At 37.9% G+C, this 25,013-nt stretch overlaps 1 protein-coding gene across 1 annotated transcript in view; it reads right to left on the reverse strand.

The window, feature by feature from the left end:
- The window catches only part of MICU1 (mitochondrial calcium uptake 1), a 214,755-nt gene extending 199,917 nt beyond the window's left edge, over positions 1 to 14,838 (reverse strand). Inside the window, exon 1 of the mRNA XM_065922545.1 lies at positions 14,704 to 14,838. The gene's annotated coding sequence lies outside the window, so the exon portion shown is untranslated. The remainder of the gene's footprint in view (positions 1 to 14,703) is intronic.
- Between the last annotated feature and the right edge of the window lie 10,175 nt (positions 14,839 to 25,013).

A 25,013-nucleotide genomic window follows, 5' to 3' on the forward strand; every position in this document is an offset into this window, starting at 1 on the left:
CAAAACAATTGCTGTTGTTCAGTCAGGTCCCACTCTTTGCGACCCTATGGACTGCAGCACGCCAGGCTTCCCTGTCCTTTACTATCTCCTTCAGTTTGCTCAAACTCGTGTCCATTGAGTCAGTGATACTACCCAACCACCTCATCCTTTCTCACCCTTTTCTCCTCTTGTCCTCAATCTTTCCCAGCATGATGAGTCTTAACCAATGAGTTGGCTCTTTGAATTAGGTGGCCAAAGTATTGGAGCGTCAGTTTTAGCATCAGTCCCTCCAATGAAAATTCAGGGTTGACTACCTTTAGGACTGACTGATTTGATCTCCTTGCTGTTCAAGAGATTCTCAGGAGTCTTCGCCAGCATTATAGTTCGAAAGCATCAATTCTATGGCACTCAGCTTTCTTTGTGGTGGTCCAACTCTCACACCTGTACATAACTACTGGAAAAACCATATATATATATATACCTTTGTCAGCAAAGTGATGATCCTGCTTTTTAATATTCTGTTTAGGTGTGTCAGAGCTTTTTTTTCCAAGGAGCAAGCATCTTTTAATTTCTTGGCTGCAGTCACCATCTGCAGTGATTTTGGACTTTCACTTATTTACTTGAAAATGTTGTTTTAAACTTAAGAATTTAATTAAAGCAAAATTAGAACATCACAAAGTTCTAAACATGTATATAAATCTGTATTATATATTTTGTTTTGTTCTGCTTTGTTTTAATAAACTGAGGCCCAGACAGTTGTGTCTAACTCAGGGTTATCTAGTTAATTAATTTTAGATAACAGACCTTACTAACTCGACCTCTTACTGGCCATTTATTTTGAAGTCAGTAAGACCTGTGTTTCTGACTTTGGCAACTTTGTGCTTCCATAAAACAGGGGTGTTGCAAAGAACTTTGAGGAGAATTACATGAGAAAATGCCAAATGCTGAGCACCATACCTAACATGCAGTAAATGATGAAAAAATGTTTGTTTGGAAGGTAACATAAGAGAATGCTGCTGACAGTGATAATTCAAATAAAAACTATACTTTGCAACATAAATTTCACTAGAATGTCACATAAACACATAACACCTAAATATATTCCTTTTAAAGCAAACATTTATGCAAAGTAAGGCTCTAATCATAAATTTATCTATTATCTATCCTTGCTATCTAATCAAGGAAATGGACACTTGTTTTCTTCTAGTCTAAAAACCATTTCAAATCCATGGAATCACTTCACCATTTCTAAGAAGCCTTGTATTTTGACTCAAAACTATCTATTACAACAAGAAAAAAAAATGAACAACTCAATTAAAAAATGGACAAAGGATTTCAACAGATATGTCTCCAAGGAAGATATACATATGGTCAAAAAGCACACGAAAAAATGCTCAACATTATTAGTCATTAGGGAAATGGGTATTACCAAAAAACAAAAGCAAACAAACAAAAAGCAGAAAATGACAAGTGTTGGAGAAAATATGAAGAAATTGGACCCTTGTGCACATTTGGTAAGAATGTAAAATAGGAAAGAATGTAAAATGGAAAAGTCAAATGTAGAAGTACCATGTGATCTAGCAGCTGCAACCCTAAGCTTATACCTAAAAGAATACATAGCAGCACCATTCACAAAAGCCAAAAGGTGGCAAGAGCCCAAATGTTCATCAGCAGAAACCCAAAGTATGTTGTATACATATAATGGATTATTCAGCCTTAAACAGAAATGACATTCTAATACATATTACAACATAGTAGTCAGATTCTATTTTTAGCTTTGGGTCCTTTGAATTCCCCTGTACCCCTTAAGGCAGCATGTCATGCAGCTATAAATAAACTTCATCAATGCACTTTATGGAGCTGCCTGCTTTGTTTTTGGTCTCAAAGTTTCTTCTCAGTCCAGAAGATATTATTCAGTATTTCTGCCTTCTAACATGAGTCAACAGTAGGCTTCTAGTAATTAAGTTTTGGGGGATTCAATAGTTCTATGTGGATTTTCAACTGTTTAGGGTTGGGTGGGTATCGATGTCCCTAACCTCACATTGTTCAGGGGCCAGTCATAATTACCAACCTACAAAGAGGGCACCAAAAAACATATATACCCAGACTCACTCTCCACCCTCTGTCATTAGCCAAACTCTACTAGATACCAGAGCGAATGGAGCATAGTGTGTAGTCCATAAAGGTCAGCTTCCTGGAGCACAAAGTAGGATGGAGAAGGGTAAAGTAACAGTGGGGGCAAATAAAGACTATCTTGTACAACATAACCTACTACTTTACTTCACATGTCTATTTTACTATACAAAATGAAGAATTAACATAAATGTATTTTTCAGTATAAATAAGAAGTTCCTGTTGCCATAAAAAGTAGGGCAATCGACGGGTTAAAAAGACAAAGGCTTTTGTTGTTATTTTAAAAGAAAAGAGAACTCACATTTTGACAAACAGATTCAGTATTCAGGCTGCCACAATCAAGAGCATTCAGTACTCAGTGTGGCCCAATACCCTTGCAAACACTGAGATAAAATATGAAGAAAGAAAAAAAGATCAATATAACCGAATATTAAGAGCTAAAACAGACCTCAGAAATTTTCAAATTTTCAGTATGAAAGGAAACAGGCCAGAGAAGATGATACTTCAAGCAACTTCATCAAGATGACAAAGATACTTAGTAGCAGAGTTGGAAACAAACCAAATCCTGTAACTCCTTGTCTAATTCTCTTCCCACCATAGACTATAGAAATAAAGATGGAAATCCTTCATATTCAGGAAACTGAGTAAACAAGTTAAATAATCACCACCCAGACTCACAGGTTAGAATGTTTCTTACAGTAGAATCCTAGGATTCCCACAATAACAATATTCTGTCCTCTATCCTCTTAACCAAAAATTTATACTTCATGAATCCTAATACATATAGTACACACAGAACCTAGAAGCTGAACAGAGACTTTAATCTGAGCTTAAAGAAAATATGCAGTTAGGAAAGAAATTGTCAGTGAATTAACAGCCATGTTCCTATAAAGCATGAAATTAAAACCTCTGGGTTAAATGTGTAATAGGAGTCATCCAATGCTTTGACAGTTGAATTGCTCCTTCCAAATCTGGGGTATACATGAAGAATGCATATTCCATTGGTCAGGATGAACACAAAAGTCACTTCTTAAAATGCACACTAATTGCATACTTAGGAAACTAACAAAATAAGAATGCAGTATCTGGAAGACAAAGCCCATAAACTCAATTATAAAGAGAAACTAATTTTAAAAAGGAGAGAGAAATGAAAAGTATTAAGGATTAAAGTAAATTACTTATAAAAGTAAAAGCAAATTTAAAATGACTTCTCCAGAAAATAAAAATATAACATCAAACCTTTGCAGCTCATTTAAAAACTTTCACTCAGAAAATTTCAAAGAATACTATTATGAACATCATACCTAAACTGAACAATTAACATTTCATCTCTTTTCTTCATCTATCTATTTATGTCTATCAAGTTAATTTTTAAACCCACCACTTCAAAGTTACAGACACTAAAACTCTACCCCTAAATATTTTAATATTTTCCTATATAGCTACAATACCATTGTCATACTTACTCAAATTAATAGCAACTTCCTAATATCTTTCAATACTATTAATAGTACATATTCAAACTTCCATAAAACATATAGTTGGTTTTTCAAACAAGGATCCACACAAAAATGATGTACCTTTGGTATTTTTTGAAGTCTCTCTAATCTAAAATAGTTTCTTTACACATAACCTTTTTCTCCCCTCACAACTCTAATCTTATTAGCTACACATAACATAAAATTTATCCACATCCAGCAGAATGGTATTTATGTATCCTTGTGCACTACTAATGGGAATGTAAGATGGTGCAGCCACTACAAAAAATAGTACGGCAATTCTTCAAAAAATTAAACAGAATTACTATATGATTCAGCAATCCCACTCTGGTATATATATCCAAAATAACTGAAAACAGGGACTTGAATAGGTTTTTGTACATCCATGCTCATAGCAGCATTTCTCACAACAGCCAAAAGGTAGAAGCAACCCAAGTGTTCGTGAACATGACTAGGTAAACAAAATGTGGTGTAAAAGTACAATGGAATATTACTCAGCTTTAAAAGGAATGAAATCCTGAAACATGCTACAACATGTATGAATTTTAATGACATTATGCTAACTGAAATAAATCAGTCAGAAAAAGATCTGAGTTGTGTGTGTGTGCGCGCACACACTCAGTTGCTCAGTCACACCCAACTTTGCGACCTTATGGACTACAACCCACCAGGCTTCTATGCCCATGGGACTTTCCAGGCAAGAATACAGAAGTGGGTTGCCATTTCCTACTCCAGGGGATCTTCCCAATCTAGGGATCAAACTTGTGTCTCTTGCCTCTTCTGCATTGGCAAGTGGATTCTTTACCAATGAGCCACCTGGGAGGCCACATAAGCCACCTAGAGTAGTCAAACTCATGGACTAAAAGTAGAATTGGGGTTGCCAGGAGTTAGATGGATGAGGCATCGGAGTTGTTATTTAGTGGATGCAGCATTTCACTTTCACAAGATGAAAACAGTTCCTGAAAGGGATGACGGTTTCACAATAACCTGAATGTACTTAATACCACTAAGTGAAAGTGAAAGTTGCTCAGTCATGTCTGACTCTTTGTGACCCCATGGACTATACAGTCCATGGAATTCTTCAGCCCAGAATACCGGAGGGGGTATGGAGGGGGTAGCCTTTCCCTTCTCCAGGGGATCTTCCCAACCCAGGGACCAAACCCAGGTCTCCTGCATTGCAGGCGGATTCTTTACCAGCTGAGCCACAAGGGAAGCGCAAACTGTACACTTAAAACTGGTTACTATGGTAATTTTTGTGTGTATGTATTTCACCACAATTCTAAAAATCAGAAAAAGAAAATTCTGATACATCCTACAACAGGCATGAACCTTTAAATCTTACATTAAGTGAAACACATCAATCACAAAAAGGCAAATATTCTATGATTCCACATACATGATGAACCTACAGCAGAAACAAAGTAATAAGCTGAGGTCAGAGATTGGTGGAAGGAAGGAAGTAGAGAGTTACTTTTTAATGAGTATTAAAGTTTTCTGTTTGAGAAGAAAAAAATTCCAGAAATGAATGGTGGTGTTAATTGCACAACAGTGCAGATACACCTTATGCCTCTCAATTGTATACTTTTAAATGTGTTTTTAAACAGTAAATTTTTAAAAACAGTGGTAAAATAGACACAAAATTTACCATCTTAAGGTTATATTAAGTATATTCAGCACATTATGCAATCACAGCACAATCCTAAATTTTTAACAGAACAGGATATCTGAATTGTGGTTTAAATATTTCTCTAGTCCTTTTATTTCCTGTAAACTAGAAGTTACACCTGAAAGTTTGATCAGAGTAAAATTAAGTACTTTTAGCAAGAACTCTTCATAGATAATTTTGTATAATTCATAAGCCTTGGGTTAAGTTTTCTTCTTCCAGGTCTAACCTGCCATTAATAACATCAAGTCTGTCTTTCATCTCAGCCATTGTAGTTTCCACCTATAGCTTTGCTTCTGTTCTTGTTCAGTTGCTAAGTCGTGTCTGACTCTTTGTGACCCCATGGACTGAAGCATGCCAGGTTCCTCTACCCTCCATTATCCCTTGGAGTTTGCTCAAATTCATATCCATTAAGTTGGTGATGTTACCTGTATCTTCCACATTTCTAATTAACACATTCAATCTTTCTTTGAGTTTTTAAGCATATGGAATACAGTTATAAAAAACTGTTTTACCATCCCTCTCCACTAATTCTATCACCCATGTCACTTCTGTTTCAGCTTTTATTTTTTTCATTATGAGCCATATTTTCCTGCTCCTTTGCATACCTAGTAATTTCTGATTGGATGCCAGACACTGTGAATTTTACATTTTTGGGTGCTGGATATTTTTGTATTCCTGAACCTATTCTTGAGCTTAGTTCTGGGACATGAATAAGTTACTTGGAAGAGTCTGACTATTTCAAGTCTTGCTTTTAAATTTTTTAGGCTAGGCCAGAGCAGTATTTAGTTTAAAGCTAATTTACCTCACTACTGAGGCAAAACTGTTCTGAGTACACAAGTCCCCATTTACTTGCAGTTTGGCTCTTTGTGGTTTCAGTTACCCATGGTCAACACTGATCCAAGAATATTAAATGCAAAGTTCCAGAAATAAACAATTCAAAAGTTTTAAATTGTGTGCACTTCTGAGTTCAGTTCAGTTCAGTTCAGTAGCTCAGTCGTGTCCAACTCTTTGTGACCCCATGAATCACAGCATGCCAGGCCTCCCTGTCCATCACCAACTCCCAGAGCCCACCCAAACCCATGTCCATCAAGTTGGTGATGCCATCCAACCATCTGATCCTCTGTCATCCCCTTCTCCTCCTGCCCTCAATCTTTCCCAGCATCAGGGTCTTTCCCAATGAGTCAACTCTTCACATCAGGTGGCCAAGGTATTGGAGTTTCAGCTTCAACATCAGTCCCTCCAATGAACAACCAGGACTGAACTCCTTTAGGATGGACTGGTTGGATCTCCTTGAAGTCCAAGGAACTCTCAAGAGTCTTCTCCAACACCATAGTTCAGAAGCATCAATTCTTCAGCGCTCAGCCTTCTTTATAGTCCAACTCTCACATCAATATATGACCACTGGAAAAACCATAGCCTTGACTAGACGGACCTTTGTTGGCAAAGTAATGTCTCTGCTTTTTAATATGCTGTCTAGGTTGGTCATAACTTTCCTTCCAAGGAGGAAGCGTCTTTGAATTTCATGGCTGCAATCACCATCGGCAGTGATTTTGGAGCCCCCAAAAATAAAGTCAGCCGCTGTTTCCACTGTTTCCCCATCTATTTGCCATGAAGTGATGGGACCGGATGCCATGATCTTAGTTTTCTGAAAGTTGAGCTTTAAGCCAACTTTCCCCTCTCCTCTTTCACTTTCATCAAGAGGCTCTTTAGTTCCTCTTCACTTTCTGCCATAAGGGTGGTGTCATCTGCATATCTGAGGTTATTGATATTTCTCCCAGCAATCTTGATTCCAGATTGTGCTTCCTCCAGCCCAGCATGACTCACAATGTACTCTGCATGTAAGTTAAATAAGCAGGGTGACAATATACAGCCTTGACGTACTCCTTTTTCTATTTGGAACCAGTCTGTTGTTCCACGTCCAGTTCTAACTGTTGCTTCTTGACTTGTATACAGGTTTCTCAAGAGGCAGGTCAGGTGGTCTGGTATTCCCATCTCTTTCAGAATTTTCCACAGTTTATTGTGATCAGTAGCCTGATTAAAAATCTCACTGTTGTGTTCCATGCCCCATCCACTGTCCTGCCAGCTCCCCATGTGAATCATCCTTTTGATTGCCTTATTTGATCCTCAATAACTCTGAGGTTTCTCTGATCCCAGAGCCATTGCTCTTAACCATTATGCATCCTTACCATTTCAGGAATTATTAGGATAGAAAGTCAAATGATATCAACCTTAAGTTGAAAATCAAATTATGAAATTACTTAATTCAAATGCTATCATAGATTAAAGGCCTGAGAAAGTTAGTAGTGTTGCTTTATTTGAAACACATTACAATAGAATCTACTTGATCATTTTTAAAAACACAAATTTCAAATCTAAAAGGAAGTTTTATTTGAACAAGGAAAGCACATGATTGAAATGAAAATGAACTATCATCTGAAACTAGGAAATGGAGATTTAAGTGTATTTATAGTATTCCACAACAGTTCTGTCAAATAGAACATGTCAGAATGAAAGAAATGTTTCATATCTGCAGTGTTCAATACAGTAGCCACTAGTTATCTGTGGCTACTGAGCATCTGAAATGTCTCTAGTAAAACTAATAAACTGATTTTTAATTTTAATTATCATAAAATTTAATTATAAGTCATCTGTTTGTCTCCACCACTAGACTGTGAGCTCCTTAATGAATGGAATATGTTTTATTTCTCTCTTTCCAGTGCTTAGATACATATTAAGGAAAGAAAGTAATTGATGTGTGGCAGAATGTGCAGATAGAATTTTCTAGGAATATCCAATTCTCTAAATGCATCAGTCTGATAAAGGTTACAGAGTGCAGACTTAATCTATTAAATTATATCCTACTTCTACTCTGATTTTTAAAGCAGATAAAATATTGTAATTACTCATTTATTCACTAAACATGTTCTGAGCTTGTATGTAAGACAGGTAGGTATTCTGTTGAGTGTTCAGGAGATGATGGCGAATAAGCCTTGTTTACGGCATCAAGAATCACTCATTCTCTAGGAAAATACATACAACTGCTCCACAAAATAAGAAGAGTATTTTTTTAAAATAAATATTATGGGAACCACCAAGGCAAATAACTACCTGATAGTGGAGGGAGATACACAAATTGAAAAACAACTCATTTATCTAATCTGGAGATGAATAATAACTCACCAACTGGAAGATGGTAGGATGGTGAAGAGGCATTCTCAGTACAACAAACAGCCCAAGCAAAGGCATAATGACACAAAAAGGCACAGATCGTATGGGGAACATAAAGTAGTTCACTATGACTAGAACATGGGAGAAGGAAGAGGAAGAGAAGGTAGAGAGATAAAGTTATATTACAGCTAGATTCTAATGCCCTTCATATGCCATGTTACAGAATGCTCACTTAATCCTACTAGGATAGTGGACAACTTTCAGATGTTTAGTTTTTTAAAAGGTAAACTTTAGCTTGCTGGTTTAAGTCCAATAACCCCAATGAACAAACTTTAAAAAGAAAAATCTGAACTGTAAGTAGAGCTTATAAATAGACATCAATAACTGTCCGACTCTGAACAAGCAAGATTATTAAGATAGGCATTTTAAGTTTTAAATGACCAATTTAAAACTTAAAATCATTTTGAAGGAAAATGCAAACCTTACTTGTATTCCTCACATGAATGATAAGGATGTATCTCTTAAAGATTACCATGAAGTTTCCTTTTTCTCATACTCAGTAACCCTATCTGAAATTTATTATAGTTGGCGAGGAATCTTTACAATTTGCAAAAAACAAAACTGATTACTCTGCTAGTTTAGGGGGAAAAAAGGTAATCCAGCTCTAGCTGATTATTTTCTCATTAACAGGGCCAACACCTCTCCACCCAATGCAGCAGTATTTAAACTCCCAGCCCCATATTAATGATATTTGATGTCAATCACTTCTCACAGTGGTTCAGTTCTACAGTTGCCTCTTTCGGTTTTTCTGGTAACATTCTAAACCGCTATCTCTTCCACCTGCACGTGTCCAGTATATCATGTTCTCAAAGGATTACTTTTTTGCAGGAGTATTATCCTGAACTTATCCTTTAAAATAAAAACAAACCATTTTTACCATTTGTAGCTATTAAGGTAACCATAAATTCTGCTCTGAACTTTCAAAGGAGCTCAAAGTCTAGTTCCCCTTCTCTAGTGAAGTAACAAGCTATCTTCCTCTTACTGACCTCTACTGAGCTCAGAGTTTGTGTAAAATTTACTCAATACATTTCCCCATCCTGACACTTATACTTGAATTAAGCAATCTTTATTTTATTTTTATGTGTTTTTTAACTTAAGTATAGTTGATTTACAATGTTGGGTTAGTTTCAATTGTATAGCGAAGTGATTCAGCCATACATAAATATATTTTTTAAGATTCTTTCCCACTATGGGTTACTACAAGATACTGAATATAGGTCCTTGATATTTATCTATTTTATATATTATCTGTTAATCCAAAACTCCTAATTTATCTCCCCCCACCACCTCACTATCCCCTTTGGTAACCATACGTTTGTTATCTGTGTCTGTGAATCTATTTCTGTTTTGTAAATAAGTTCATCTGTATCACTTTTTTCAGATTCCACATACAAATGGTATCATATGATACTTGTCTTTCCCTGTCCTACTTCACCTAATAAAATAAACTCTAGGCCCATCCATGTTGCAGCAAATGGCATTATTTCACTCTTTTTTATGGCTGAGAAATATTCCATGATACATACACATCCCACATCTTCCTATCCATTTATCTATCAGTGAACATTTAGGTTGCTTCCATGTCTTGGCTAATATAAATAGTGTTGCTATGAACACTGGGGTGCATGCATCTTTTTGAATTAAGAGTTTTCCCCGGACATGCATTCAGGAGTGGGACTGCTGAATCATACGGTAGTTCTACTTTGTTATTTAAAAAAACTCCATGTTGTTCTCTCCAGTGGTTGTATCAATTTACATCCCCAACAATAGTGTAGAAGGGTTCCCTTTTCTCCACACCCTCTCCAGTATTTATTATTTGTAGATTTTTTTTTTTTTGTCATGCCCCACAGTTTGCAGGATCTTAGTTTCCCTACCAGGGATTGAACTTGGACCCATAACAGTGAAAGAGCTGAGTCCTAATCACTGGACCACCAGGGAATTCCCTAAACTTTTTAATGATGGCCATTCTGACGGGTGTGAGGCGATACCTCATTGTAGTTTTGATTTGCATTTCTCTAATACTTAGTGATATCGAGCATTTTTTCATGTGCCTGTTAGCCATCTGTGCATCTTCTTTGGAGAAATGTCTATTTAAGTATGCTCATTTTTCAATTGGGTTGTTTTTGGGGTTTTTTTACATGAAGCTGTATGAGCCTAAGCAATTTTTACAAATTGGGCAGTCTGCTAATAACTGTGTAGCTCAAACAAAGTTTTCTAGTTTATTGCTATATATGCAACATAGAATTTAAAATTCGCTAAAATCTAGACAAACTGAATAAAGAACAATCTAATTAATTCCTCCAACATCTATATATTTTAAACTCTCTGGGCTAAATATTCTCAAGTTGGGAAAATAAATTCTTTTTAGACATTATTTTTTGTTATTGTCACTGTAAACAATCACATTCAGTTTCAGCAGCCTAGACTCTGTGATCCCGATGCAGGGGGCCTGGGTTTGGTCCCTGATCAGGGAACTGGTTTCCACATGCTGCAACTAAAATTCCATGTGCCACAACTAAAAAAGGTCCCATGTGCCACAGCTGAGACCTGGTGCAGCCAAATAAATAAATAAATAATTTAAAAACAACACAACAATCACATTTATGAGAACCTGCTAAATCCCAGGCACTTGGCATATATTAATTAATCCTCAAAAAATCCCTGTGAGATATTACTATTTTCCTTTGCAAATAAACTCAAATTCTGAGAGATTAAGTAATTTGCTCAACATCAAGAAGTGATGGAGTTGTGTTTTAGAATAGAGACCTGCCTGCCTAAACTAAAGCCTGTGCCACCAGTGTTAGCAAATAAAGTTCAAATGTCCACTGAATTGAGCTACTAACATCTTCTAAATGAAAACAAGAAAGTGGAGTAAACAATACGTTGCATCAATTATATTTTCTCTTAAAATATAATGAATCATCAGAATAATCCATAAAGATGCAAAACAAGACAGTAATGTTAACTATAGTTTTAAAGTTAACACTCAGTAACAGCAATTAGTGACAATTATTATTTATTTTTTAAACAATGCTCAAAATTAAGTAGTTTCTACACAGACTTTTGAACATGAAATAATTAAAGAATCAAGTATGTAATCATATTTACTACATATACTTAAATATTTAAAACATTTATTTACTATTTGTAAACTGCAGTTTATATAATCAAGTTCACACACAACAAAAAATACTTACCAACAATCAATTTTAACAAATTGGCCAAATATACAATATATTTAAAGCTGGAAAATCTGAGTACTCCAGAGCATGGGTACTTATACATGTGATAATAGTACAAATAGGTGCACTCAAAGAGTTCAAATTTCAAGTTCTATAAATTAATAGTAGACACTTTAAAAAGGAAAAATCAACATGCAAACTGTAAAACATAATTTATATTGGGAAAGGAAAGCAGTTAATTTTTTAAAATACATGTAAAATTATTTTAGTGGACATCTGCTATTACTACCCGTCCGGCAATCTTTCTCCCTTCTCCAGCAAATGACACTTCAATTTTCCTTTGGGAACTATACGTCACCTACCCTTAATTCATGTCCTTTTAAACTGTATCTCCCTCCATCCTACTCCACAGTGGGAAGAAGATCCAATTCTGAACACCCAAGGCATTCCATCTGTCTGGTCACAGAGATTGTCTCTAGGATGGGCAATGACCCAAGTAAGGCCACAGAGTAGTTTGCTATTGTAACAGAATTCTATTAGAATCAGAAAAAGGGAAGTCTTCTCTCTTCTGGAGTTTCTGAGGTTGTAGGATGTAAGCCCAGTACTATCAATGCCATCTTTCCCAGAGTCTGACCCCAAACTCAACTTTTCCACACTGATGCCCAACCCAAAGCAAGAGGAAGTAGCAGTTACCTGTTGGCATGGGAAAAGATAAATTAGGATTTCAAGTTTCAGTGTTGTATTTCTTATAATGTTTCTATTTATCAAAAATAAACACATATTACTTTTATAATAAGAAATATAAAATATTTAAAAATACTACCCTGTGTATTCTTCTCAACTATTCTGAGACAGCGAATTTAATGTCTTAAAAAGCATTAGTAATTTTCTCAGAATTTACTTAAGTGAGTAAAAATCTACTTAAAAAGAATCAACTTTTTCCCTTAGCATAAAATCAAGCTATTTTCCTTTCTGGTGGGGGGAAAAAAAAGAGTTGTGAGTAAACTTTTTAAAAAGTTGGTTCTCTTTTAAAGGAAATATTTTAAAAAATTATACTCAAGGGACTTCCCTGGCAGTCCAGTGGTTAAGACTCTATGCTTCCAATGTAAGGGGCGCGGGTTCCATCCCTGGCTGGGGACCTAATATCCCACATGCGGCACGATGTGGTCAAACAAAACACTCTACTCCATGTGGAAAAAAATTGGTAAACATTTAGCAAGTGTTGCAGTCATTGTAAAAATTGGTCAAGAGGGAAAAAGTGGCCAAATTAGGTGTAATAACTTTGTCAATTACTCAGTCCTATATTTCTGAATAATATAAAATCTGAAGGGTCAATTAGTCTTTCAGTTATTATTTTACATAATACTGCATTATAGGATAAATTACATACCATTGTTAAACACAGGAAAGTCAGTCTCAAGAGTCACCTCTTGGGAATGCAAAGTCTATGCAACATAGTAAACGTTCTCTAGATTATAAACGAAGATAGCAATACACTCTTTTGTTCTCTTGCTCATATTAGTTTCTGTCATTTTCCTTTTCTCCCCAGGTACCCAACCAACCCCTGAATCTTTACTTTTTGTTAGCACTACTTATGTCTTATAACCTTCAATAAGGTCACTGAGGTCTTCCTATGTGGTTCAGCAGTAAAGAATCTGCCAGCAATGCAGGAGACACAGGTTAGATACCTGGGTCTGGAAGATCCCCTGGAGAAGGAAATGGCAACTCCCTCCAGTAATCTTGCCTGAAAAATCCTATAGACATAAGAGCCTGGTGAGCTACAGTCCCTGGGGCCTCAAAGAGTCCTTATCACATAACTGAGCTACTAAAAGGACACAGAGCAGCCAGAAGCCAGAGCCACGTTCTCACAAACAAGTGAGTGAGTTCTAAAAGGTTTTTAGGATGAGACAATATTTAAGAAGCTCAATACCTTAAGTAACGCCAAGAAGATAATGGGACGGTCAACCTGGCCAACACCTAAGTCTCAAGATGCTGACATTTTATTAATTTGTCATATTGTTCAATGAAACCTAAACTCTCCAACAGCTATCAACCCCAAGCTGTTTCACTCCTTTCTCCTGCTAGATAGATCACGTGCACCTGTGACTCAAAGGAATATTTTACCTAAATAAAATAAAGGTAAACAAAGGTATACCCAAGAAACTGCCCCCAAATTCAGACACATCTACTTATAAAACAGAAAGTAAATGTGTCTTTCCAAGTACAACAAAGAGAATAAATTATTTTACTCTAGTCCTAACTATAAAATGGTTATTCTACATCTACTTGCAAATATCCACAATACTTTTTTTTTTTAGGCATCTGAAAGAGAAGATAAAGAAACCGTAATACTACACAGGTAGGAACTTAAAAAATAGTTCGGTTTAAACTCTTCTTCCAACATTTTTACACTGAGTCAATAACGTCCGGCTCATTCTCAAAACATCGTATTGTGGGCCAGGATAGGACTGTGAGAAGGAAACTTGAGAGAGAATGGGTAAGACACTGGGAAAATAAAAACTGAACGGTGCAGGAAACCTGTACTTTGTTTTGTCTCTTCAGGTCCCCCATTTATATTTCCACCTTTTTCATTTCAGTGATTAAAACTTCCCCTCATCAGAGACCTAACTATAAACTCCCCACCGACTTCCAGCCACATCCCCAGATGCCAAGGATGGTCCCTGGTCGCCTGTGAGAAGAGGGACGTCGGCGCTCAAGTGAACCCTGCAGCTGGGAACTCGGAAGTAGAAGTTCTCCCGGGACAGGCAAAAGGGACTGGGTGAAGTGAAGAAAAGCTGAGGAAGCGAAGCAGGCAGGACTAAGGGCTGGTCTCAAGCCCCAGTCTGGACACATCAGGGGGAGACAGCTGTCCCGCTCGACTAGAGAAGTCGCCTGACCCCAGAGTAGACAATCAGCTGGCCCCAGAGGTCTGGTGTCTAAAGCTGTTTCGCATCCCCCTTCCTTTCGTCCTCCCTGAAAGGCTCTGTGCTCAAACCTTCACAGTCCCAGGACTCACCCGTCCACGCCTGAGCTGCAGTTGCTTCTCCGTCAAAGCCGCCCACCTCTGAAAACCATAGAGACGAAGAAACAGCCAAGACAAGCCTCCACTTCCACCACCCACTCTCACGTGACTCTCCTAGCCGCTGGGCCTTTCGGGATCGTGGTGAAATACGTGTGGGAGGAGCACGGAGGAAAAGGGGTGGGGAGAGGCCCGGAAGCAACCCGCCCCGCCCGGACTCCGCCCCGGCCTCGGGCCCCGCCCCGGCCTCGGCTCCGCCCCCCTCAGTACTTAGGAGCGAAGGTAGGCTGTCCCGGAGACGCTCTCTAGTTTTTTATCTGCGCATTCTACCTCTATCGCCCGCACTCCCCGACACACAAGGAGTATAGGAATTTATTAAAAAAGAGATTTATTGTGCCAGTTCCCGCCTTGTTGGTACCCTTTTTCGTGTTGGCTAAGCAAAAAGGAGTCAGTGAAAAGAGAATTGGACCACAGTGAGTTGGAAATTATTTTCGAGCTGCTTTTAGATTTAGGTGTCTGATAAAATTTGCCTATTTCCTGATTTTGAAGTTTTTTTTTAACTTAAGAAACCTCCTCACCGCTTCCTTTACTCTTAGATTTTTTTAAAGTGTTCTCTTTGCAAACTAGTTATTGAAGAGTTTCGTCACTAATCTACTAGTAGCATGATGTTCCTATCAGAACTGAGGATGGAGAGGGGTCCCCTCTTCTGATGTGGAAACAGAATGACAGTATTTTGATTATGATGTGAGAGAAGTTTCAAAGAAAAGTTTCTTCAAAAATTTCCTTAAAGCTGTAGAAAAAGCTACAACAAATAGAACTATTAATGTCATTGGACTCGGTGAAGTAGGTAGAACAACTGTTTTCTGCATTTCTTCTCAGAGGAGTGTCCCTGAGCGCTACCCTAAGAACGAAAAATTATTATGTTCACAGCACTGTGCTCGCACTTTACAGGCAACCCAATGTTTGTTTACAACCATCCTGCTGATGAAAACTTTTTATTCAATGGCAGGCTAAGACCCCGAGGTAATGAGCAAATGCTAGACCTGGCACAGACCTAATCTAAAGATCACCAAGGACGTCTTAAGCAGTTTTCTTCAATCTGCTGTCCTCTGGATCTGCTTGCCACAGGAGTTAGGAATTTTGGTTGATTTGCTGCTTAGCTATCAAAATGTGCCTTTTCTGTATTCCTTTCTATTTAGAGCCTATTATCTGTTAAATGAAAAATCTAATAAAGACATCCTTCCCTGTTTACTAGTAGGCACTTAGCATGGTATCCTTCTCAGGCAGCCCATCCATTCAGGCTGAAGATGGACATTTCAAGTTGTGTCATAGGTTACTATCAAAAAACACTTTGGGGGCTCATGGAATCTTAACTGGTAGCTCGGTCAAGTGTTTCTCAGAATAAGAAGAAAGTTTTTTACATAAATGTTGGACAAAGATAAATGTTGGACAAAGATGAGTTATTAAGAATTGGTAAAATTCAATCCTGATTTTAGTCAAAATTTGTCTAGGGACTTCCTTGGCTGTCCAGTGGTTAAGACTCCCAGTTTCCAATCTTCCTGCAGGAGCGAGGGTCAATCCCTAGTAGGGGAACTAGGATTCCATGTGCCATGTGGCCCAGCCAGAAAAAAAAAGTCTAAATTTGTCTATATAAAACTAAATGACCTGTTCAGCTAACTATTAAGTGTCATGTAAAAACATAAGTCGCTGATCTTATACTTTTTAGTTTCAGGACTCCTTCACACTCTTAAAAATTATTGAGAACTCCAACAACTTTTATGTGTTATAGCTATAAATACTTGTCATGTTTTAGAAATTAAAACTTGAAAATTTTAATTTTTTAGTCATTGAAAAGAGCATATTGTATGTTGGCATAAATAGATATTTTAAAATAATAACTATTTTTAGTGCATCATGGTTTTACATTTTTGTCAGTTTTTTAATGTGTGGTTTCTTCTTTAATCTGTTTCCATGTGTGTGTCTGTACACACTTAGTCAATCAGTTGTGTCTGACTCTTTGCAACCCCATGAGCTGTAGCCTGCCAAATTCCTCTGTCCATGGGGATTCTCCAGACAAGAATACTGGAGTGGGTTGCCATGCCCTCTTCCAGGGGATCTTCCCAACCCAGGGATCAAACCCGGGTCTCTCGCATTGTAGGCGGATTCTTTACCACCTGAGCTACCAGTGAAGCCTAATCTGTTTCCATATCAGTCATCAAATAGCCACTGGAAAGCTCCACTGTACACCTGAGAATGAAAGTGGTAAAGCCAAATACAGCTTATTGTTATTTGGAAAAAACTCTTGCCCTCACAGATCACCAGAAAGGGCTCAGGGAACCCCCGGGAGTCCATGAACCATACTTTGAGAAGTCTGTTTTAAGCCGTAAAAATGTCAGCTACTTTAAAAAACAAACAACAGCAACAAAAACCTATCAAGCAGAACATTTAGTGGAAAGAGGGACAATACAGAAGAGACAATACAGACAATACAATACAATACAATACAAACTAGACCAGCCTTATAAATGTGAGTACTCTTTCTCCATTTTCAGGAGCATAGATTAAGTTATTGAAATTCAGGGTCATAACTGAACACAACTGTATTCTGCATTAGAAACTGGTACACCAATCCAATATTGTCTTTCTACCTGCCTGCTATCCAAGGTGGTTCCTATCACATGATATATAATACCACTAAAGTAGGTTTATAGTCCCTGCACAAATTAATATTAAGACTCAAAGTTTGAAGTTAAACTTCTTTTTGTAAATATGTATTGAATGTCTACAACATGCAAGGTTCTCTCCCAGTCAGGTTGCTCTCTGAGATTCAAACACTTCCCCCAGGTCCGCCAGGTCGAGGGTTCCCCGGTGTCTGGGAACGTCCTCTATTAAGACCCTTCCCGGGACGGATCTCCGTCCTTAGCTCTTTTGTCTCACTTTTTATCTTTTATATTTTGTCCTACCTCCTTTCAAAGACAATAGGCTGCTTTTCTGGGCGCCTGGTGACCTCTGCTAGCGATCAGAAGTTGTTTTGTGAAGTTTGCTCTGCGTACAGTTATTCTTTTGGTGAATTTCTGGGAGAGAAAGTGGTCTCCCCATCCTACTCCTCCGCCATCTTGGCTCCTCCCCCCTGCAAGGTTCATAATAGGTGCTGGGCTTATAAAATTTTACAAGCACAGTTCCTGCCCTTGGGCAACTTATATATATATAATAAGACTTAAACCCTGTTATAAATTTATTTTTGCCACATTCAGTGGTTCCCAAATGAGTTTGATGATCAACTGTCTCAGAATTATCTGGGGAAATTTTAAAAATACATATTCCTGGCTTAAGAGATATGATGTTAAAGTGAATCAGGATGGTGCTCAAGAATTTGGATTTTTTTAAAGTGACCCAAGTGTTTCCATATAATCATGGGTCTGGAAATGAATACAAAGTACTTGCAGCAAAAAATGGACTTGGTCTTTGTCCCTAGTACTGTGCTCAGTCTTGTTCGACTCTTTTGCAACCCTCTGGACTGTAGTCTGCCAGGCTTCTCTGTCCATGGGATTTTCTGGGCAAGAATACTGGAGTGGGTTGCCAGGCCCTCCTCCAGGGGATCTTCCCTATCCAAGGATGGAACCCGTGTCTCTTATGTCTCCTACCTTGGCAGGTGGATTCTTTACCACTGAGCCACCTGGAAAGCCTGTCGCTAGTAGTGTGACACATAAAATATGATCTCTTTATTTTGTCTTCAATATTTCAAAAGTGTGTTATCATTTGAAGACCTTGTTATCAAGAGACAGAGTAAATATTTTTCATTCAGTTAAAATAGAAATTGACATACTTATTTCAAACATTGTATAGTTCGTCTGCCTTTATCACATAAAAATAATAATGTGAGATGTTACCATAGCAGTTTGCATCACATGACACCACTGTAAGAAGCAAAACATCTTTTGCAACAAGAATCTGATGACAAAGTGCTGTTTTATAGAGCTTTGATTAAATTCCTTTAAAATGAATTCAGTGAAATGCCCCCTGTTCCATTATGCTTATCTTTAGGATTCCACAGATTAGCTTATAGTGTTTCAAAACTTATACAGTTTTTCTTCATAGTTTTCTTTTGAGGATATGTTATGTTTGAGGGGCTATTGAGAGACTTATGATCCATAGTTTCTGTTGCAGTCAGTGTTCTTTGCCAATATTGTAGCCAGAATTATATTTGAGTAAATAAGACAAAATTTTAAAAACAAGTTTAATATTTCCTTCTTTCTTACCACAAAGAGGGAAAAAAGAAATAGCTAACTCGGCCATAAATATGATTAATAAAAGTTGATATATATATATTTCTCTTAATCTTATGATTGATAATAACTTCAAAATTAAAGACTCCATGCACAGATCTCAATTTCTAAATATTTTCTCCCATGAAGAGGAATCAAAGCTTCTTGAACAAATGGCTGATTTCAGGGCTAGCTCAGGAAGGTACAAGATGATCTGAACATCCTGTTGTGTCAGAAATAAGTGCTCAAAAAATAAATGGGGACATGTCAATAGCAGCCTGCTTGAAGGGCCTCTCATTGGGCAAATGTGGATAACTAGAGTATCAATATAAGAACAGTAATGAATTATGATCCATTGATTAAAATAAGAATTTATTCATGTGTTCTAATGAGAGTGAGAGAGAGAGAGGAAAAGGAAAAGCTGTTCTCTATAGAGCTTGCCATTTGATAGATGTAGAGAGAGTGGTGCAGTTGGAAAATCACCATTTTGCAACTATCATAGAAAAGATTAGTCTGGAAAGCATCATCAATGGATTCTAAACCTAGGGGGAACGTTTGATGAGAAGCAGTATTTTCTTCAAATCTTCAAAGTATCTCTTCATGGATTGTCAATTTTTTTAGACGTATAATAGAGTGGGACAGGCCCAACCCTTAGCATGTGGCCGTCGTTGGACACCATTACCACACAACCCATTACCAGGCAATGGTTACCCCAAAACCGCTGACACAGGATGGTTAGAGCGGTAGTTACAGGTCCTATTCAATCACTGATCGGCGCCACAGGGGACTGCTCCCTCAAGCGAGCAACTGTCAATGAGCAACTGTTAGTAGTCCTGCTCAGCCACTGGTTGCCACTCCAATGGGCCTCTCCCCCAAGGGCCAACTGTCAGTAAGTGACCGGTAGTGGCCCATTCAGCTAATGGTCAGTGGAATGGCGGTCATCAGGCAAAGAATGAGGTAAGAGTGGATCCTGGCCTTCTCACTGGGACTCTCAGGCTCACCTGGCCTCTGCCCAGTGGGTAAGCTGCAGGGCCCAGGGAACAGGCTAAGGGGATGTGTCCTGCAGAGCTCCACAGCCCTTGCCAAGGCTGCCCACTGGGCCGGGCCCAGGCCTTGAGGCAGCAGTTAACCTCTCCCCAATCCTGCCTCTCTGAAGTAATGGCATTGTCTGTCTGCCTGGGGTATAGTCTGTGGGTTCTGCCTCTGCCGTGTGGGCAGCCTGAGGAGGCTGAGGGCCAGCTGAGTCCTAAATGCCTGGCTCCCCAGTGATAACAGCCACCAACTGAGAGCTGCCCCTTCTTAGCCAGGACCTGACCTCAGGGGGTGACAGTTTGTGCCTTAGGATCTGGCCCTTTCTTGTCAGAACAGAGAATAACGTTTGTTTGGTGATGCATGCTAAGTCGCTTCAGTTGTGTCCAACTCTTTGCGACCCCATGGACTGTAGCCCTCCAGGCTCCTCTTTCCATAGGATTTCTTGGGCAAGAATACTGGAGAGGGTTCCTATGCCTTCCTCCAGGGGGTCCTCCCGATCCAGGGATCAAACCTGCATCTCTTATGTCTCCTGCATTGGTAAGCGGGTTCTTTACCACTAGCACCACCTGTTTGGTGCCGATTTACAGAAACATCAGTATCTGACCATGACTGGACACCAAGAACAAGGGATCTGACACCAAGAAGTTTACAACAACTAACCACGCCCCTTCCCCATTTTTCCTAGAAAAGGGCTTTGCTGAGAGTTTTGGGGGAGTTTGGGGTTTTTCAGGTATGAGCCACTCATCTCTTTCCATGGCTTTCAATAAACCTTTCTGTGTTCCAAACTCCCACATTTTGATTTTGTTTGGCCCCACTGTGCACCAGACATATTGACTTGTGTTTAGGTAACAGAAGAGGGGGAAAGTAACTATACAGTGGGAAAACTAGGCAACACTTTAATCAGTGACCATATGCCTCCAAATGAGACACTCTGAGAAGGACATAATGTCCCTTCAATCTAATTGTGAGGAAATGTCAACCAAACCCATATTAAAGAACATTCTCTTAAATAACTGTCATGACAGAACCCCCTCCCAGAAAAAAATGTTAAGGAACTATTTAGTAAAAGGGACTAAAGAGACTTGATGGGATTTCCCTGGTTAAGAACTCCCCTGCCAATGCAGGAAATGTAAAGAGATATGGGTTTGATCCCTGGGTCACGAAGATCTCTGAAGGAGGGCATGGCAACCAACTCCAGTATTCTTGCCTAGAGAATCACATGGACAGAGGGGCCTGGTGGGCTACAGTCCTTAGTGTTGAGAAGAGTCAGACACAATTGAAGTGACTTAGCATGCAAACACAAGGAGACTTAACAACTAAAGTCAACACATGATCTAAACTGGAACTTGTACCAGAGCAGGGGAAATACTATTAAAGATTAATTGAAACAGTTGACAAAGTTGGAATATGGACCACAGATTAGAAAAAAGTAGCTCCCACATTTGATAATTGTATGGTGATTATATAAAGTAAGTTATTTTTCATAGTAAAAAAACACACTGAGGTATGAAGAGATAAGGAAGCATAATGCATGCAATCTATTCTCAAATGGTTCAAAAATAAATCAAAATATCTACAGACAGAGAATGCAAATGTGGCAAAAAAAAGTTGTTGAACTTGAATAAATAATATTCAGAAATTCTCTGTCCTATTCTTGCAATTTTTCTATAAGTTTAAAAAAAAAAAAAAACTTTAAGGGTTCTCCACTTTGTCTCTCTTAGGCTTCATCCCAAAATGGGCTAGAATGGGTTCATTCATCATGAACCTTCGTTTAGTTATTTTATTTCTACTATTATTACTAGTCAGGTGGTAGTTATCTTTTATAATTTTAGTTAATTATATACTATCAAAAGAAGGAAAGCAACTGACTTTATGAAAGGCAAAAAGCAATTCCCTCTTAAAAAAAAATTTGAATGATATATTTTTATTGAGCCCAATATATCCAAAATATCACTTCAACAATTAACTGACATAAAATATTATTAATGAGATATCTTAGGTTTTTATGTTTGATAACATATCTACAAAATCAATGTGTATTTTATATTTACAGCACATCTCAATTTGGACTTTTTTTTTTTTTTTTGCCTCACTGCTTGGCTTGTGGGAATATAGTTCCCTGACCAAAGATTGAACCCCGGGCCATGGCACTGAAAGTGCCAAGTTATAACCAATAATCTGCTAGTGAAAATCCCCATGGATTTTTTTAAAAGTTGAAGTATAGTTGATTTACAATGTTGTTTTAGTTTCAGGTGCATAGCAAAGTGATTCAGTTATACATACAGATATATATTCTTTTTTCAGATTTTTATCCACTATAGATTATTACAAAATATTGAGTATAACTTCCTGTGCTATATAGTTGGTTCTTCTTGTTTATCTATTTTGTATATAGTAGTGTGTGTATGTTAATCCCAAACCCCTAATTTATCCCTCCCCCTTCCCCACACATCTCAATTTGGATTGGCCACATTTCAAGAGTTAAATAGCCACATGTGGTTAAATGACAGTATTTGACAGCACAATGCTAGGGAAAAAGACAAATGTAGTCAAGGGGACTTGCAAAATGCCATAGTAAATGCAGTGACAGACATTATGTTCAGGATCCCTCAACCACCGGAGTTTAGACTTGAGCCTCCAGTGACCTTCCAACTCCAGACCTGTTCATTCTGTCATACATGAGAGACTTTGTCCACTTCAAACAATGGCCCCATGGCTGGCCTCAGCCAACCAATCTCAATATATGCAAGACAAAGTTCATCATCTTACTTCAAATAATTCTTCCTGCTCTCTCATTTGATATTTCAGTCGATAGTACCATTATCTATCTGTTCACACAAGTCATCTTCATTATATCTTTGAGAAAATGAGCACTTTATCTAGAAGATAATTTAAAATCAAATGCTGACCAAAAAATGCACCCTCTTCACCACCCTAACTAACTGAGCTTCTTCAGGCCACTTTTATCTCTCACATGAGTTACTATAAGAATTCTACCCCCCCAATTTTATTGAGATATAATTGACATACATCATTGTATAAGTTTAAGGTGTACAGCATAATGGTTTGATACAGATAGAGTAAAAAACCAAAAAAAGAAAAATTTCCTTAAAAAATATGAACCTCTTCATGAATTTTCATGGCATCTTTATGGAGAGCCATGGTAATCTCTGTGTCATTCCATTTTAAGACAGGGAATACAGAAAAATAAGTTGAAGAGCATGGCCTTTGCTTCTCCCAAGCTCAATACAATATGATTTCTCAACGAGTACCTTTAAGGACTAGATAATTTCTAACGCTGGGCTTCCCTGGTGGCTTACTGGTAAAGAGCTCACCTGGCAGTGTAGGAAACGTGGGTTCAATCCCTGGTCAGTAAGATTCCCTTGAGATGGCAGTGAGAACCCACTCCAGTATTCTTGACTGAGAAATCCCATGAATAGGAGGAGCCTGGCAGGCTACAGTCCATGGGGTCGCAGAGCTGGACACTCCTTAGCGACTACACAACAACAGCAATCTCTAATGTTAGGAGCAAGTCAGGGGGTCCCTGGAAGTTCAGACCTAGATGCATCTTCTGGCACAGCCACATCCCAGCCCCTCTAAAAGAATTCCTAATCCCAGTTGCAGGAGCTTTTTATATTTGCAACTAAAGTTTGATTCTACATATTTTAAGAAATTAACTGAGACAACTGTTTAAATGAATTAAGGTTAAGCAAAGGGGGAAATTAGCACACATTCCAGTCTTCCTAAAATTATTTTAGAAAATTAATTTTTCTACTTCCTATAAGCATCATCAAATTTCCTCTGAATAATTGTCAAGTTGGAGGGTTTTTTCCTTTTTTCTAATTCTAATTTGTCTCATAATTCTTAAACATTACTTTCTAATTACAAATGTATGCATGCCCTTAAATTCGAACAGTTGAAAAATGTATGAGATAAAATGCATGCCTTACTTTTTATCTCATACACTTCTCAATTGTTTGAATTGTTCTCAATTTGAAAGTGTTCTCAATTCAATTGTTTGAATTGAGAAGTGGGTTCTCAATACACAATGGGTTGTCTCTAATGTTACCCACAAAGACAACGACTTTTATGATTTTGTGTCCCTCTAGAATTTTTTCCATGCTTCTGTCAATGTATCTATCTATATGTGTATACAATGTTTAAAAAAGTGGTAATCATTTTGCACAGTTTTTTCTTTTATTTCTTACTTAACACTTAGATCTTTTTTAAATTTAATTTTTAGGGACTTCCCTGGCAATCTGGTGGTTAAGACTCCATACTTCCACTTCAGAGAGTGTAGGTTCAATTCCTAGTCAGGGTATTAGGATTCCACATGCTAAACGTCAAGGCTACAAAAATTCTTTTTTAAATTTAATTGTTAGTTTATCAAAGCTATGCATATATAGTTTTTTTTACAAGCAGTATAACAGTCAAATAATTTAACTAGCAAAAATTGCTTCTACTCATTATGTAATACATTCACATGGCTTAAAATTCAGAAAGTACAATGGTATACGACATGAATATTCCGCTTCTACCTGTCCCTGAGATACCAAAATCTACTCATGAGCAACAAATGACATTGGTTTTTATACATCCTTCATTCATATACAGATACATGCACACACACACACACACAGAGAAGATCTTTTTATATCATTATATAAACGGGTTCCTCAATTTGATATAGCTATGTCATATTATATTGTATCAGTTCAGCTCAGTTCAGTCGCTCAGTCATGTCCGACTCTTTGCAACCTTGTGAACCGCAGCAGGCCAGGCCTCCCTGTCCATCACCAACTCCTGGAGTTTACTCAAACTCATCTCCATTGAGTCACTGATGCCATCCAGCCATCTCATCCTCTGTTGTTCCTCTTCTCCTCCTGCCCCCAATCCCTCCCAGCATCAGGGTCTTTTCCAATGAGTCAACTTTTCACATGAGGTGGCCAAAGTATTGGGAGTTTCAACTTCAGCATCAGTCCTTCCAGTGAACGCCCAGGACTGATCTCC

The sequence above is a fragment of the Muntiacus reevesi genome, chromosome 2, assembly GCF_963930625.1.
Source record: "Muntiacus reevesi chromosome 2, mMunRee1.1, whole genome shotgun sequence".
Taxonomy (NCBI): Eukaryota; Metazoa; Chordata; class Mammalia; order Artiodactyla; family Cervidae; genus Muntiacus; species Muntiacus reevesi.